This window comes from Ammodytes marinus, assembly GCF_949987685.1.
Source record: "Ammodytes marinus genome assembly, chromosome: 18".
NCBI lineage: Eukaryota > Metazoa > Chordata > Actinopteri > Uranoscopiformes > Ammodytidae > Ammodytes > Ammodytes marinus.
Window position 1 is genome coordinate 4,610,263 of NC_137222.1, and position 17,076 is coordinate 4,627,338.

The 17,076-nt window shown below is 38.3% G+C and overlaps 1 protein-coding gene across 1 annotated transcript in view; it reads left to right on the top strand.

The window, feature by feature from the left end:
- mast4 (microtubule associated serine/threonine kinase family member 4) overlaps positions 1 to 17,076 on the top strand; it is a 97,633-nt gene that overhangs the window by 32,734 nt on the left and 47,823 nt on the right. The gene's annotated exons all lie outside the window — the stretch shown is intronic.

The window sequence follows — 17,076 nt, forward strand, 5'->3', positions numbered from 1 at the left end:
TTTAAATAAAATGGTAGTGGATGGATACATGTCGAATGAAATATTGACATGACCACGATTTTCTTAAAGTAGATGCATCTTTCCGTGATTCTGTTTTTTTTTAAAAAGCTGAATACAGTTCGTTATTAGTATTTGGAATTTCTTTTATAAAAGAATGAGTCACTCGTTTCTATTTATACGATTTTCTGTTAGTGGATGTAATGAAATATGACCGTGACTGCAATTTTCTCATAGCTCAATATAGCTCTTTTGAATTGCTAATTTTTTTTGTCCAACTAATTGTACAAAACCTTAACGATATCCAATTCATGGTCTACAAGCTGTATACAGTCTTTATTATTAGTAAGTATTTATTTTACAACTAAGTAAATCATTGTTGTTATTTATACTGTTAGTTGAAGAATGTCAAATGTCAAGCTAAATATAACTCTTTCAAAATGCTTTTTTAGTTTTCTACCAATTTTGCAATACCTAAAGATGTTCAATTCATGGTTATATAAAGCAAAGAGATATTCTCATTTGAGAAGCTTAAGCCAACAAATGTGTTTAATTTCAGACGGGCTGTTCAGTGTTGTCCTGTAACATGGTTGGTCCAATGTATGAGTGGATGATCATATCTCACAACATTTTATATATTAAAGATACATTCGTGGTTACCAAGCATAAATCCCAGTGATCCTCCTCCACCACAATGCCACATTTTTGATGGGCTTATGGCTAAATATTTTCAAAACTAATGACATTTGCAGGTTAAAGGTACAGTGTGTATTATTGGATTATTTTGGCTTCATCTAGTGTTAAATGTTCTAGATGGAAATTCTCATAGCTAACCCCTTCCGTAATTTACAGAAGATATGGTGGCCTTCAAGGACAAGAAGTAGTAGAACTAGTTCAGTGGCAGTAGTCCTTGTTAGAGCCATGTAACAATAGGGAAAAAAGGGACTTTCTGTAATGGATAAGACCAATGAGCCCCCCCAGTGGCGCAAAAAGTGGGTATGCACTATATGCGGCGATCGGGGGAAAATTATTTGGAGTCGGCATTTTTCTGTATTTAACAGCGTTTGTGTAAATTATATGATCAGTAACAGAGGCACGTCACTGATAAGGCGCCCCCCGCTCCTTCCTCCTCCTCCCCACACTATGGGCGCTCCAGTGTGCGCCCCCTCGAGCACGCGCTGGAGCGCGAGAGCTTTCATTTGAATCGTGTTGTCATCTGATGACAGGGACCTACAGATGGAGAGGCAGTAAAGAAAGCTCTCGGGGGCACAAAACAGAAAATGGGAAGATTGATAAGGAGAAAGATTGCGTGGATGAAAAAAAGCTTTTCAAAGTGGTTGAATGAATAAATACACCGTACACAGAGTTTGCCAACCTTAGTTTTATATGGCCGATTGTATTGATTAATGCACACTGATTATCGGTCGCGACTCACGGATTGTCACTGCAGATTAACGTGTCACCTCAAGTTTTTGACTATTGCTGTTTTCACAGTTTTTGAATGGTAGTGTACGTGTAGTGATTATAGCAGGCCAGCGCCCAAACAACACACTCACCTGTTTCCCACTATTATCATAGTGTCATCATGCGTTGTGTGTGTGTGTGTGTGTGTGTGTGTGTGAGAGGGAGAGAGAGAGAGAGAGAGAGAGAGAGGGGGCGCCCGCTAAGTGTCTGCATACCCCCCAGAAAGTGGGTAGTTGCGCCCCTGAGCCCCCCTCCTGTGTTCCTGCTGCTTGTCATCTCCATTGTTAGTCCAATGTGGGACTTTTTCTTAATTGTTCCTTAAAGCAACGGCTTGAAACTAGTCAATTGAACCGAACAAGATTATTTAATTCCCTTAGGTAATCTGGAGGGCATTGTTCAAGCTGAAAACAGTCAACAACTGTAAATCCTCATCCTTTGTAGGTTTTAAGGGCTTTATTAAAAAGCTACTTGATTATCCAAGGCTTTTCTAGACTTTCTTATCAGCTCAGCGGCACAAATGACTTTCACTCCCCGGGCACCCAAATACTGTCGTACAGGTTTCAAAACAGGAAAGTTGATTTAGTGGTCATTTGCATGGGCTGGTATGATATTCTGATGGCATGATAACCCTAAGCAAAAATACAATGGTTTCACTGTAGCACGGTATTGCGATTACAGCTCTCAATTGTGTTATTTTGAAATGTTTGCATGAAAAACAAAACTGAACACAAGGTTTTTATTTTTAAACAACATAAACAATATTCTGGACCTATATATGGAAAGAAAAAAAAACTTTGATAACATAATACAATAAATAATTGCATTATTCTCAACAAAATTTAAATAAAAGCAGTCTTTTTTTAAGTGAGGAGCTCAACAAGGTTTTTTTTTAGAAAAAAAATGATTGTCGCCCCGGGCACTGAGACACATTATCTGCCTTCTGTCATACCTGTTTCAAAACAGGGAAAGTTGATAGAATTTATAATGTTCACCTGTGTTACATGTCTTTTTCACCTCCTCTGTCGGCTGTAGTAGTAGTAGTAGTAGTGAGTAGCTGTCATTCTGGGGGCCTTACTCGCAAAGAGAAATTATTCGAGCTTGGCTGGAGATGCAGAGAAAGCGAGGGGCTCCACTTAATATTCACAGAGCAGCAGAACCACAGTGAATGGAAATGAGTTGGAGAGAGAAGGAGCGGGGTATAAGAAAACAGACACTGAAACAGAATGCGAATTTGCAGGATGGATAGAATTGGCAGCATAGCATTGGAAACAACTTATTTTTCCCAATTGCTCATAATTCAGGAGGGCGTGTGGGGACATTGAGTTAGCGGGTGTGAAGACTCCTGAAAACACATCTCCGTATGGCGCTGGGAGAGAGACAGAGGCGCCTTGTGAAATTGTTAGAAATTGACACAGGATATGGAGTTGTATACGTAACAGGTTGTGTAGGGAAGTGCGGTAGATTACAACATGATATGGGTTCGGTATCGGGGTTGTTTGGAATGAAGGAAGCATTTCCTGTGTACACATAGGACCACGGCTGTTTGTGTGACATTGTCGTAGCAGGTTTGAAAGGTTGTGTGAGACACTGCAGGTGTATTGGGTAACATTTTCAACTTATAGATATTATCATAAAACTTTGCCGGTTGATAACGTACAGTAAAAAAAAAAAATTGTATTACAATTATATATTATATTTTCAGAAATGTTTGAATAAATATGCACATTTGGCAATATATATAAAATCTCAATCTAGATTTTAAGATTTTTACAACATATAAGTGTCCAAAGTTTTTACTGTTTTAAACAGACAAGGCTTTTATTTATACTAGTTTAGAATAAGACATGTTATGGAACCAAAGAAAATAAATCTCAAAATTGACCAGTGCTTGATCAAACAATATTTTTGCCTACAGTGTCTCACCTTAAACACAATGTAATACCTTCTATTTGCTTTTCCTCTCTCCCTATACATGTACTGTTCACTGCAGTCTCATTCGTCATGTTTCCGTCACTGGTCTAACCTTCAGGTGTGTGTAAAGCACTTTGCAGTCCTCATGTGACGGCAGCAATGAGACCGTCCCTTCTGCCTATAGCTGCAAACAGGATGCCAGATTCATTGTGGAGGTTTGGAGCAGAACAATGCTTTCTGGGAAGGATATCCTCTCTCATTTTCATGGTCACCGATGGTGCCCAAAAAGCGTGGCATGCAGCTCCGAAAAAATTAGTCTTGGGGCTCCCACTTGTAACCCCTTCCCTTCCCTCCCCACTAGCCCACCCCGTCGCTACACTAAATTAGAACTGCCAATCTTCTCCCTGATTCTCCTCCCCTGTGTGTGTGTGTGTGTGTGTGTGTGTGTGTGTGTGTGTGTGTGTGTCTCTCTCTCTCTCTCTGTCTCTCTCTCCCTCCTTCTCTCTCTCTATCTCTCTCTATATCTGTCTCCCTCAATTCAATTCAAATTCAAAAAAGCTTTATTGGCATGACTTTTGTAGTAAACAGTATTGCCAAAGCATTACAGATATTACAAATAATAACAAATGGGATCAATCAGGACAATTATATGTAATTATGAAAACTCTCTCTCTAACACACACACACACACACACACACACACACACACACACACACACACACACACACACACACACACACACACACACACACACACACACACACACACACACACTTTCTTTCACTCTTGCGCACAAGACATACACACACCCACACACGCTTTCTCTCTCGCTCTCTCTCTCTCTCACTCCATCTCTCTTCTTCACTCCTGAAGTTATACAGAGGAGAGGAACAAGGGGAGGTGTGTCAGCTGACTTGCCCCCTCCAATCAGATAACTTCTTGATGGAAGTGTTAAGCAGCTGCTAAGATCAGATTTAGCCTGAGGGAGGGAGAGAGAGACAGAGGGAGAGAGACAGAGAGAGAGGGAGGGAGCGAGGGAGAGAGCGGGAGGCTGGAGTCAGTGCAGTGGCAGTGCAGCGTGTGCTATGCGCCGGTAGGGAAGGCATGATAATAAGTCGCAGCTCCGTTATACCATGGATGAGTCTAGCATTCTGAGGAGACGAGGGCTACAGGTAGGCAAGCAAATGCCGCCATACGATTGGAGCTGTGTTAGTGTGTGTGTGTGTGTGTGTGTGTGTGTGTGTGTGTGTGTGTGTGGGGGGGGGGGGGGGGGGGGGGGGGCGGGGGGGAGGGTCTTTTGAGCCGCAGGGTGACTTTGTACTGTATGTATGTATGTGTGGTTTGTGAAGCTCCTGTATTGCGCTTTAAACAGAATACACTTAGCACTTTGAGACCTTGATGTGTTAACACAGAGAGTCTGTGCGATGCCTCTGGATGTGATGGTGTGTCCTGCATCTAAGTGGATCTTGTGTAGACATTTTTTAATCAAATGAACTAAAGAATATAATTAGGAGATTCAGTAACAGTTGAGTGAAAACAGGCTGCAAATAGTTTGATCTTCAATGCTTTATTGGAAATACTAGTTTGTAGTGGATTTGTTACTTTTTAAACAGCCTCTCAAATCATTTGTCACAATTAATTTGTGTTAACTGAACGAGAAATGTTAGCACACGGAGCAAGATTGATTATGTTGTAAGAAGGGGCTTTTTATTGTGCTGTATTGAATTTTTTAGAATAATGGCAGTGCACTTAGGGCTCTTTCTGTCAAAAATCCTAATTGAGATGTAAGCTGAGTTCAGCTAAACAGTCCTAACAAATGATGTTCTTGAAAATCATTCAATCATTGCTGCCATCTCTGTGCAAGATAGCAATGCACTGTGGAAAGGGAGGACAGAGTGTGCTGAAATATTAAATTGCTCGTATGTGCAACCCGTGTGTCATTTTTAATCCAAGACCTTTATCATTTCCCTCCAGCCGAGCTGTCAAACTCTGCAGCAGCAGGTGTTACAGCGAGGCCTTAAATTGGACTTGATTTATAATTTTCCCCTGCTCTAGTTTTGGCCCACGTACAAGAGTAATTGATAAACATGTTTAAAAAGGAACATTTTAATATATTCAGCTCAAAACCACTGCATGTGTTCTGAATCACAAATTCCCTGTTATCAGTTGTATAGTGTCATTTGTTTTTAATTAGGCTGCAGTATGGCTGAGAAATTTAACCAGAAAAATAGCTTTTATGCCCAATTATTGTTTTCATAGACCAAAATTTTACTTTCATTTACACAAATGTTGTGTCAATGTGTCCCTTTTGAGATTATGAATCTTTCTGAAACTAATACAACTGAAATACTGACATTTAATTAATCCTCTTTGAATTGTTTTTATTAAAATTGCCCTAATGGATTTCGCTGGAGAAACAAATACATTTGTTTTTAGGAGTTGTGTTTATCAAAAGCTTCCTAGTATTAATTTTGTGCACAGTTGCCCTAATCTCTCTCTCTCTCTCTCTCTCTCTCTCTCTCTCTCTCTCTCTCTCTCTCTCTCTCTCTCTCTCTCTCTCTCTCTCTCTCTCTCTCTCTCTCTCTCTCTCTCTCTCTCTCTCTCTCTCTCTCTCTCTCTCTTTCTCTCTTTCTCTTTGTCGGACACCACCTCCTCCCTTTACCACACAGGACTTTCTTTATGTGACTTTACACTCATCAGCTAAACCAAACACACAAGGGCTTCTCCTGTGCTCCGGCCGCTATAGTGCCTCTTACTTTCACATTCAAAAGGAAACGCGGAAGTTAGTTTGTCAGTCAAATAGTGAATGTAGCTGCTTTAGCACAGCCACTATTTCCCATTCATTCTCAGGCCAGGAAGGGATGACATCATCATCCCAGACAGACCCTGTTTATGTTGAGTGGAGAGGGTAACAAACTGGACTATTTCCAAGTAAATTCTACACTGTATTCAAGGACATTCAAGTTCATTCATTACTTTTTCAAGGTTTCAGTGCTTTGGCCTCGAGGGAAAATATATTTCGATATATTTCAATATTACATTAATCTTAGTTACCTTGCTGCTTCCATTTTGTTATTATGATATCAAATAAATGTGCTTGTAGAGAATTGGCTGGAGGAGCAAAAATGTAATGGTTCAGTTATTTAACTACTTAGTTTCAGTCAAACTTAATAGTCTTAGTTGTTGGTCAAGTACTATTTCTTGGCCAGTAGCAAGCAGGTCTCGGTTTACGAGCATTTCCGGTTTGCGTAACAAGCCATTACCTTGCGTGACGACTCGCCGCTCCTGTGCTGCCTAGCAACCCTGATTGCTGCCAACGGAAACAGCCTTGTCAACGGAGGAAAAAAGAAAAAGAAGTTGCCTACCAGACGAAAAGAAAGGAAGATAAAAGTTAAGAAGATGGAGCAACACATTGCTGTTTTGTTATTTTTTTATTTATTTTATGCCATCTCTGAAAAAAACGCAATGAATCTTGGGATATGTTGGGCCGCGAAGGATTGGACCCTTCAAAACCGTGAAACGAATGCTGCATTTCTCGGCCGCATATGAAGAAGCCTTCCAAATGGGACAAGCCTTTGCGCGCCGCTATCACGCAATCGGTCTTGAAATGCAGCCTTCGTAGGCTGCGGCCCCTGGAATGGGATACAGGGTCAGACTCCGATTTCTAATGATGAGAAACATTCACAAAAATATCCATTTCATTCAAATCAATTAACAGCCATGTAACACATCTGTGTTGCTGGAAACATTTTGTACGTGAAAATGAATTTGTTAAGCCTGATTTTCTTTTTCTTTTCAAAACCTTGACTTGATTTTTCGATCAGTAAGAACACGAAGAGAAACCGTCGTAGCTCATGTTGAAGCCTAATGAATGTGACAGAGTGCAGAACATATTTTTAGACTTGTTAAAAAATCTCCACAGACTAACCAACACAGCCCAGGGGAATGATTGTTTCCTAGTATCGCAACCATTAATGAGATTTCTAAATAAATTGCTCAGCTATAACATGTTGTTCCCTTCAGTGCCAGTGACTGTCAGCTTTGTGAGCAGGCAAACACAAATAATGGTAATGACTTGAGTTATATGCATGTGATGTTCTTCAAGTGTTAATAGATACCGGTGAATGTTGAATCCCAAGTGTCTCTTACACATTTCATTCATTTACATTTATTTTGTAGTTGCGATGAATACGAATGAGTAGAGAATTCTGCACTAATTGCTTTCTAAATAATAGTAATTACCTTATTCCCTCCAAGAGAATGATTCCATGTTTCCAATGCCTCGTAATATTTCTCATTTACAACATCAAATTAGTGTTAAAACTATAGTGTGTAATTTTTACATATAAATGAATTTATGTTAAATTCAAGCCACCATAAAATGAGTTGACACAAAGTTGATTAAGCCTATCAGCTCCACAAAACTCTCTCTGTATTTCTCAGTATGGCAGGGTTAACAAACTGCTGTCGCACCCTGAACAATCCAAAGAAGCGCCCAAGAAAGTTGTTGATTCTACTGCTAAGAAAAATCTAGATGTACAGTCATCATTAGTTAGTTATGAGTATAAGATAAGTTATGCACTATAGCTTTAAGGAGTTAAATGTATCAGTAAAATAGCTTTCTTTTTTATATGAAATATCATATCTGTAATGATACTGCTGTGTATGAATGTATTTGACTTTAGATCGAAGAAGCACCTCTTCCATCTTTCACTGATTATGATTGAAGTTAAGATTTTGTGGTTGTGCACATAAGCTCCATGTTTCCTTGGTATATGAACATTTGTAGGATTAATATAGATTTTAATGATGCCTATATAACAGCAAAATGTATTTCATCTTAATTAGGTGCCGCTTGTCACTGCTGCATTTGTGACATCTAACACTGCCTCACAATAAAAGGAAGCTATCAAGACACAGACGAGAGCGCTGCCATTGTGCGCCTCCAAAAGAGACATTTGTATGAAGTGTTGAGAGGCAGCGAGTGTGTTGCAGCCTGTCTGACAAAACATGATGGTTATGCACCGTCAACTTTCATGCTTTTGGGCACGTTTGTATGGCAGATATACTGACACATGAATTCTGTTCATATTAACTTCAACAGTAGGTATAAAGGATATGCCCATAAGAAATGGGCAATTTTCACGACGGAAATAACAATTTTGCTGTAGCACCAAAGAAAGCAGAGCTCGGAGGGACACAGTGAATAGGGCTGCAATTTTTTTAAGCTACAAGAGGTTAACAGCCTCTCTGCTGAAGTGTCCTTGTGCAAGACGATGAGTTTTTCACTTTCGTTTTTACTTTGCTTGTTCGGAATGAATGCATTTTCAATTCCAGTCCATGTTGTAAAAGAGGGTCAGATTTTAAAAAATTAAGTTCTTCCTGAGGCAGAATGACAAAAACACGCCATCATCACTGGGAATTTTAATTGTGAAACGCTCACTGCAATGCCTAGATAAGTTACTAAAATATAGTTCATGTTTTAGGGTGCTTGTTTGAGCTACTTGCAAGTTCCAATCCATTTGCAAAATAACAGATATAAAGGGAACATTTCTGCATATTTTGCTTTTGATTAATGACATTGAAACATTGGATATTTTAACAGAAAATAAAATGTTGCACTCAAAACTGGTGGTAATACTGTGTTAAACAGTGTGCAACAGCAGCCTCTGGTGTAGATCCCAGGACCTACCTCCAAACTGTATTTGCTCTTCTAGCAGATTTAAGTAAGAAGGCTTGGTCCTTTCAGGTTCCTTTACTGCAAAATAGCGCACTTTTTACTGCCAAATTCATTTATACTCTTAATAGTTTGAATAGCGTTTGTTAATCTTTAGTATTCTTCTTTATTCCAGTACACTCTGTTCACATGTGAAATACTTCTGTAGTTAGTTTGCGATCGTCTGTCACCTCCAGCTGTTGGTCCCTTCTGTCGTCTGAGTTTGTGCATCACTCACTGTATGGCAGTTACATTTGCTACTTTCAAATCTCAACAGTCCATATCAAACATTGAGTGAAGAATAGGGGAATGCCAGTTTACTGATATAATGTTAAATCACAAGAATGCATTTGGCTTTTTGATTAGACAAAACCTCATCAGGAATCAGTGGCAATTATCAGACAAGATGATATGCATCAGATGAATAGCAATAAATTGCAAAGCATTAATATATGTTTTTATTTAAAAAATCATTAAACACACAGATATGGACAAAACCGAGCCTCATCAACTGAGGCATGATGTCTGTCATTTTCAACTTTAAATGGGCACAGTTAGCAAGGAGAGCCTTAAATATTTATAACATATGCCATCATGTTCCTACAGTAGCACAGAACGGAAAAAAAATAATAGCAATAGGCGTTTTTAGAAAGCAATCAATGTGGAGAGTACAGAACAGACCAACAAAAATTACAGTTGTTGCGAATGTTACGATAATTGGAATAAGGAACTTTCTGGGTTATCCAAGAATACTAGGTTTAAATGTAGCTTTTGAGATATTATGTATTTAACATCCAGCCAATGGTTTAAGATGGATGTGAGGTCTTTTCAGAAGAATCTGTCCTTGAGTATGCAGTAGAATGACAAAATTATAATTTGGTTACCAGTTCCAAAGTTCTCAGTTATAGCCCTGTATATTACCATCAGAGTGTTAGGATCAATGACTGTGCTACATGCATTTAAATTTAAATGGTCAAAAGAAAATATAAAAATCCAAGACCAATTGATATGACTGTGGTTGCCTGTACCATGCCTGCATGTTAAGCATTCCTCATTTACTCCAGAGCAGAGTTTTGCCAATATGCTCCTGGTTAGATGGAGCCTGTGAAGAACTTAAAACTGTAGTAGCTTTTGCCTGATGCATATTAATGATGAAGGAACCTTTTTAAGTTGCCAATTAAAATGTCTGAAATGAATAGGATTTTATTTGAATTTTTTCATTAATTTATTTTTTCCTTTATTTAACCTCGAAAGATCATTTGAGGGGTGACCCTCTTTTACAATGACGTCGAGTGATTGTTGGCAAAACATAACATCTGTAAGTAGAAGTAGAAGTTAGACCGACTAAAATAACTTTTTCATGAGCGCTTCTTTGGATTTTTCTGAGCTCCTGTTTAATTTTTAATTTTATTTTTTTAACGCTGCCATACTGAGAAATACAGAGAGAATTGTGTGGAGCTGACAGGCTTAATCAACCTTGGGTCAACTCCTTATGCGAGGACTTGAATGTAACCAACATTCATTTCTATGAAAAAAGTTACTCACTATAGCTATAATTCATTTATTTTAATACTTAAAGGTTCCATCATCATAGCACTAAAGAAGATATTAAAAATAAGAGATCAAATTAGAAAATACATAATGCTCAGTGCCAGTCTTGAAATAAATTGTTTCCTACTTACAACATTGGATTAAACATATGACACTTAACATCCAGCTACAAGGAGAAATGTGGGGATGCCAACAGATTTAATCAGCAAAGACGTGTGTGTGTGTGTGTGTGTGTGTGTGTGTGTGTGTGTGTGTGTGTGTGTGTGTGTGTGTGTGTGTGTGTGTGTGTGTGTGTGTGTGTGTGTGTGTGTGTGTGTGTGTGTGTGTGTGTGTGTGTGTGTGTGTGTGTGTGTGTGTGTGTGTGTGTGTGTGTGTGTGTGTGTGTGTGTGTGTGTGTGTGTGTGTGTGTGTGGATCCCCCCTTGCCGGCAAAGAAATCAATATAAAAATATTACTTCAGACGTACGGTTTGGGTTTTCTGATGTAGTTGTCACGGTCAATAAACATCTACTGCTTGCATTCAATTCCTATATGATCAAAATTCAGGTCATTGACGGGTAAAGGTGGAGTCGGCGATTCTGGAGAATTTGTTTTTTGTTTCTTGTTCACATGCCCGTTTACAGAGCCTAGGATGTGTATTAATGCAATATTTTTTTTCAGTAACGGTCAGGTAGAAGATCATCATGAGGAGTTGTTCACTGATTTTGATAAAAAGTGATTTTTGACAAAAAGCTTTCTCCAGAATTGGTGAATCTACCTTTAATGTCCAGACTGTTTGTGCTCTACTTGAAGTCAATGAATGCACTTTAAAAGCATCTCAAATCGGCTTTGTATCCTACAGTGCGACTACTTTCTGTGCTACATGTGCTGGGTGCAGATAACCGGCTGTATTGATCTTCTAGACCTCTCCTAATCTCCAGATACACTTGGATGTCTTTGACTTTGAAGCAGCATTTAGGTTAAGATGAAGGCTTACATTTAATTCTGAGTAACGTCTTTAATTAGGAGACCTTTCTCTTATTCCCATGGTCCGTCTAAAAGACCAATAGCAGTTTTTATTCATCTCAAGCATCTACATGTACAAACAAATGCAGAGTACATGCCCTAACCCTAACCCTAACCCTAACCCTAACCCTAACCCTAACCCTAACCCTAACCCTAACCCTAACCCTAACCCTAACCCTAAGCAGAGTACATGATAAGTCATACAGTATTTCTTTAGTCATAGTAAATGAAACTTAGGAACCATCTCTGCTTCATTTTAGGTTGATTATGACTGTCATATTTACTGTATCCTCTTGTTGAGGTGGTAGAAATGAGCATTCAAATGCATTAGAAAGGATTGGGAAGGACTTTCTTTACACTGATGTCACTTAAGGTGCTGATCTGATGACATATACTAGACCATATGAATAGGGATTTTCCGGACAGTCAGCAGCAAACGAGAGTAAAACCAAAGTACACTTTAGATCTTTAGATCTAGGGACATCCCAAATAAATCAAGGGGAATTATTAATGAACCATTACACATAGGTCTTTTTTAATTTATTTATCTTATTTTTTTACAAGAGAGATACCACAGCTTTGATGTGATGTCTTGGAGATGGAATGTTGTTGCTAGAAGTCGGAAGTCACAAGACCTTTTAACTTGTGGAACAATAATTAATCTCAGGTTCATAATGTCAGAATTGTTCTCCCTCGAGCATTGAGGAGATTATTGGATAAACAAATTAATTATTAAACGTACAAGACAAGGTTTATTTTCATTAACCAGCGTGTTTTCCTGGTGGACAACTTTCATAGATGAAAAATTAATCCGATTAATCTGTTTGTATTGCCTGTGTTTGACAGCTTTTTAACCTATTAAGGGTCCCCAAATTGAATAGAAATCCTTATATTTATGTTCACCCTTATGCTGACCTGGAAAAACAAAGTAGTTGCTATTCCTTCACTTATTTAAATCGAAGTAAATATATATTATATTTTTTTATTTTGTCACACTGAACTCGTACCTCAAAGCATCTTCTGTAAACTATAACCATAAAGTAGGGGAGAACGGGGTAATTTGTCACATGGGTTGGATGTCACATTCGTTATATCTCGCCACCAGAGCGTGCTAGCTCTGAAATGTTGATATAAAAAAGGTCCAGAATTGGGATCAGAGGTCACATACATAGACTTCCTTGGAGGAAGACAGCTGCATTTCAGGTGAGAGGATGTTTTGTGTTTTTCATGTCAAATTCAAAATATTTTGCTTCTCAGTATTTTTCTTCTAGGCTTTTACACAATGGGTTTATAACAAAACACTTGTTACCCTCAGAAAGTGTGAAGGGTAAACTATAGTTTAGATTGTGGTTAGCAAGCTAATTAGTTGTCAGATGGTTGTTGGCCTTGATGCTAGCAAGAAATTCAAGTTGGGGTTGGTCGTCAAATTTTTTGGGGGGTTGGTTGTCACATGTTATCTCAAGGCTGCAGCCAGAAAAGGAACCCAATAACGAAATAAATTGTCAAGCTGTATCCTCACTGACACCCCAGATAAGGAAAGAATAGAGCAGGAAAAGGCAGCTAGAAAGCAAAAGAAAAAAGGGCAACAAAATCAAAACAACCCAGTGCATCCCAAACTAGACCAGCTGCCAAGGCTACAGAACGTTATGTAGGCCTATTTGTCAACTTGACAATGCAATTAAACATTCAAATTTGGTTCTGCCTCCTTGCCTTCTTTTTAAGATTTTTCCCATTAAGATAACATTGTGACAAACAACCCTTATAGTGTGTGACAACCGACCCCTTGATGGGGTTGGTTGTCACAATGTGTCAGTGTCTTTGATGGTAAATTACTTCTTCATTGCAATAAGTTGGAAAAAAAGAGAGACACACATTTCTAGCCAACACCTTAAGCTTCAATTTAATGTAGGAATGGCTATTGACAGATGTTTTGGTGATGAGCAATTCTCACTAGAGTAAAAAGTGTGCCTACTTACCCCGTTCTCCCCTAAGGGATTCAATTAAAAAAATATCAATGCGAGGTTTTTGAGTATTTCAGTTAACATTCTTTGAGAATATGCTCAACAAACAATAACCAAATGAAGTAATATAAATTGAAAAAGAAAAATGCATCACCCAAAGCTTTGTTAGTTGTTTACCGTAAATTTTGAATACAAAAGTTATTAAATTATAGTTTGTATAATAAACTATCGAAAAAAACAATCAAAACTGTGAAATGAAAGTGTATCTCTGCAAATTTACATTACAAGATAAGATGGCTGATTGTAGCTTCTCACCAAATGAATTTCACCTGCCTTCTCTGAGCTGTTATTCCCGCAGTGTGAGTCAGAAACACAGTTTGACCATGACATTGACAAGCAGCTCCGGCTTCAACAGAAATGTCTGTCAGGCATAATGAAGCAGAGAGGTGAAAACCACGTACTGATAAAGGGACAAAAGAAAACTGTTTCCATTATTTCTGCTATTGCTACCGAGGTTAAACACAGTAAGAGATATCAAAAAACCTTCAAATCCTCCCTCCCTTAAATCCTTCTTTAAGCTCTAATACTTGCTGTTTCACACCTGATTGATTTTGAAACGTCTATGGCTACTGTAAGTGTGGTTTAACACAACCAATCCCAAAATCCCGGGGGGCAGTGAACACTCCTTGAGCAGTTACTTTGCTAGAAGCGTTTCCCTAGTTGAATGATTTTACCGTGAACAAGCAGCAGCAGGGAATGTTCGATTTTGACTTTGACAAAAAGTGATTGTCCAGAATCGCTGACTCGGCCTTTAACCTACTGCTTTAATTGATTCAGTGAGAATCAATTGGATAAAATAACGGACAATAATGCTCGATTATATGCCATGGTTTTCTGTGAATCCCTTCAGATTGGAATTGTAATTTGAAACCAACATGGGAATGGCGGACATTGCCAGTTATAAATAAAACCACTATATAGAAAGTGAATGTCAAAATGTAAATGCATTGATTGCTGACAAAGATGGCGTCTCTACATTAGTATCAAAAATGGAGGATAACTTTTATGGGCTCAAGTAGCAATTATAGTAGTGGGCTTAATGTTGTTTATGAGAGTCATTCCTTTTTGGGGGAAATTTTGATTTAGCTACCACAGTCTACCAAGGTTTCTGGTGCTGTTATTTCCCCTTTGATTTCAAGTGTGGTGTTGTTTTGCAGTAATAGGTGCATTCATTTGGTGTCTCAAAGTCTGTTTTATCGGGTTATGCATTATTTATACCATGAAGAGGAATCCGAACTTTATTCAGAGGGAGAGCTCGAGTTTTAACTATTCTGTTTCATTAAATCCAAGTCACACAGCGCTTTGAATACGCTTGCTGTCAGTAATAGACTTGTTTCTCGGCACAGGCCTCGCTTATTTAGAAAGCTGTCAAAAGTGTCAAACTCCAAAAGCATAAATAAGCAATTCATTACAAGACATTTACTTCGCTTTAAGGAGATATTTTTCTGAGCCATCAAGTCATTTGACATGAGTAAAGGTGTTTTTCAATAAATTAGTTTTAATGATCATGTTTCTCTTCTTCAAATGTATTCTGACTTAAAGGTGGAGTCAGCGATTCTGGAGCATGCTTGTTGTAAGGATTTTTTTTCAAAAACCAGAACCAGTGAATATGTCCACAATCCACGATGAAAACAAGCGTTCTTCAGAATCGCTGACTCCTCCTTTCATATATATATACCTCACTGTTATTTGCTGTGCTGTGATTGGTGGATATTGCCATCAGCCAACTGTAAGTCATTCCCTGCTGGTAATTAGTGTTGTGTGCGCTGCGGTCGTGTCTCCCAAGGAAAACTGTCTGCCCTTGGTCTTGTGTCGGCAGCTAAGGGAAGCCAGACATTAAAGACCTAATTGATAGCAAAGGGAGAGTGGGGCTTAGCACTTTTTTTCTGCTGACTGGAGCGGCCAATACACATCAAATACACACAATGTCCTACACTGTTAAAAGGACCTTACCCTTATCAGGTTCTTATGAGACAATGAGATGTCTAATGATTAAATCAGTGGGATTTGTAGTCCACAAAAACAAAACCAATTTAGAACCTGGATATTTATCGGTGCACAAGGACAGATTCAGTTGGGAGAGATTTTAAATAAACCGACGTGGAGAGCTTGACATTTGTATCCACTCTGCTGAAATGAGCAGGGGAAAAATGTTGTTAAGGTGATTAAACAACCGGCTTCTGTACAACAAACTGCTGTTATTTAGTGATCTGTAAAAGGGTTTTCCTCTGTAACTATGGCTCATGTTAGTCCCTGGTTTGCTTGCGGCATCTGCTCACCAACAGATGCAGTAGCATCATTTTCAGCCCTCAGAGGAATATGTTCTTTGGAGTGTTTTTAAAGGTGCAGTGTGTAAAGGTAATTGGCGTTTTTCAGAACAGACTTGTTAAAAATGTAATACAATATTCATAAGTATGTTTTAATTAGTTTATAATCGCTACAAAATTAAAGTTGTTGTTTATTTAATACCTTTGGAATGAGCCTTTTACAATTACATATGAGCAGGGTGCGCCTCAATGTTGCACCGCCATGTTTCTACAGGAGCACATAACATACAAACGGCTGCAAGGGTTTTTATATATAGTGGGTGTCCGCTGGAAATGCTGGAAGACGAAGATGAGGTTCTATTGAATAAATAACTAAACACATATTTACTTCATCAGTTGATATTGTGTAAAGACTTGAGGCAGTGTTGGATGATGTCACCTTAAGTGAATAGCTTTTGTTCTTGAAGGCCACCGTAGCTTCTTTAAATTCTCATAAAGGGAGGGGTAAGCAACAGTGTGTTGCAATCTAGATTATTTACCACTAGGGGATGCCAAAATACACCTTTATTATACTCGTCAAATGGTAACAGCTCAAGTTGAATGGCATAACATTTATAAAGTTGTGCTTTTAACACCAGTCAAGCAAAACTCAAATAAAGAAAATATTTAAGAAGAGGCAACATTAAAAAAATAGGACTTGCAACATGTTGTGTGTGTTGTGTTTATTAGTTTGTTTACGTCAGCGTCATCTTTTACGTGTACTACTCGGACTTCCCTGTATAAATCACTGATAAATTCATGTTCCCCATCTTATGTTTGTTTACATCATATCATAATTTGTCTTACAATTTTGAACTGAAAAAAAAATGTAGAAAATCAAATCAATTCTAACTTTTTTGTAAAGCCCCTGTCATAGAGGTTATTGCAATTCACTGAAAAGTTAATACGCCAGAAAACATATGAATAGTAAAACAGACATTTATGCTTGAGAGAAATAGGAGATGAGAAATAGGAGATAGAAAAACAATCAAATATTGTCGCACAAAAGCCAGACCAAAAGCATTCAGGTTATAAGTTTATGTTTAAAGACATTAACATATTTGGTCAAAGTTGTTAAAATAACTGCAAGGACTTTGCAATATTG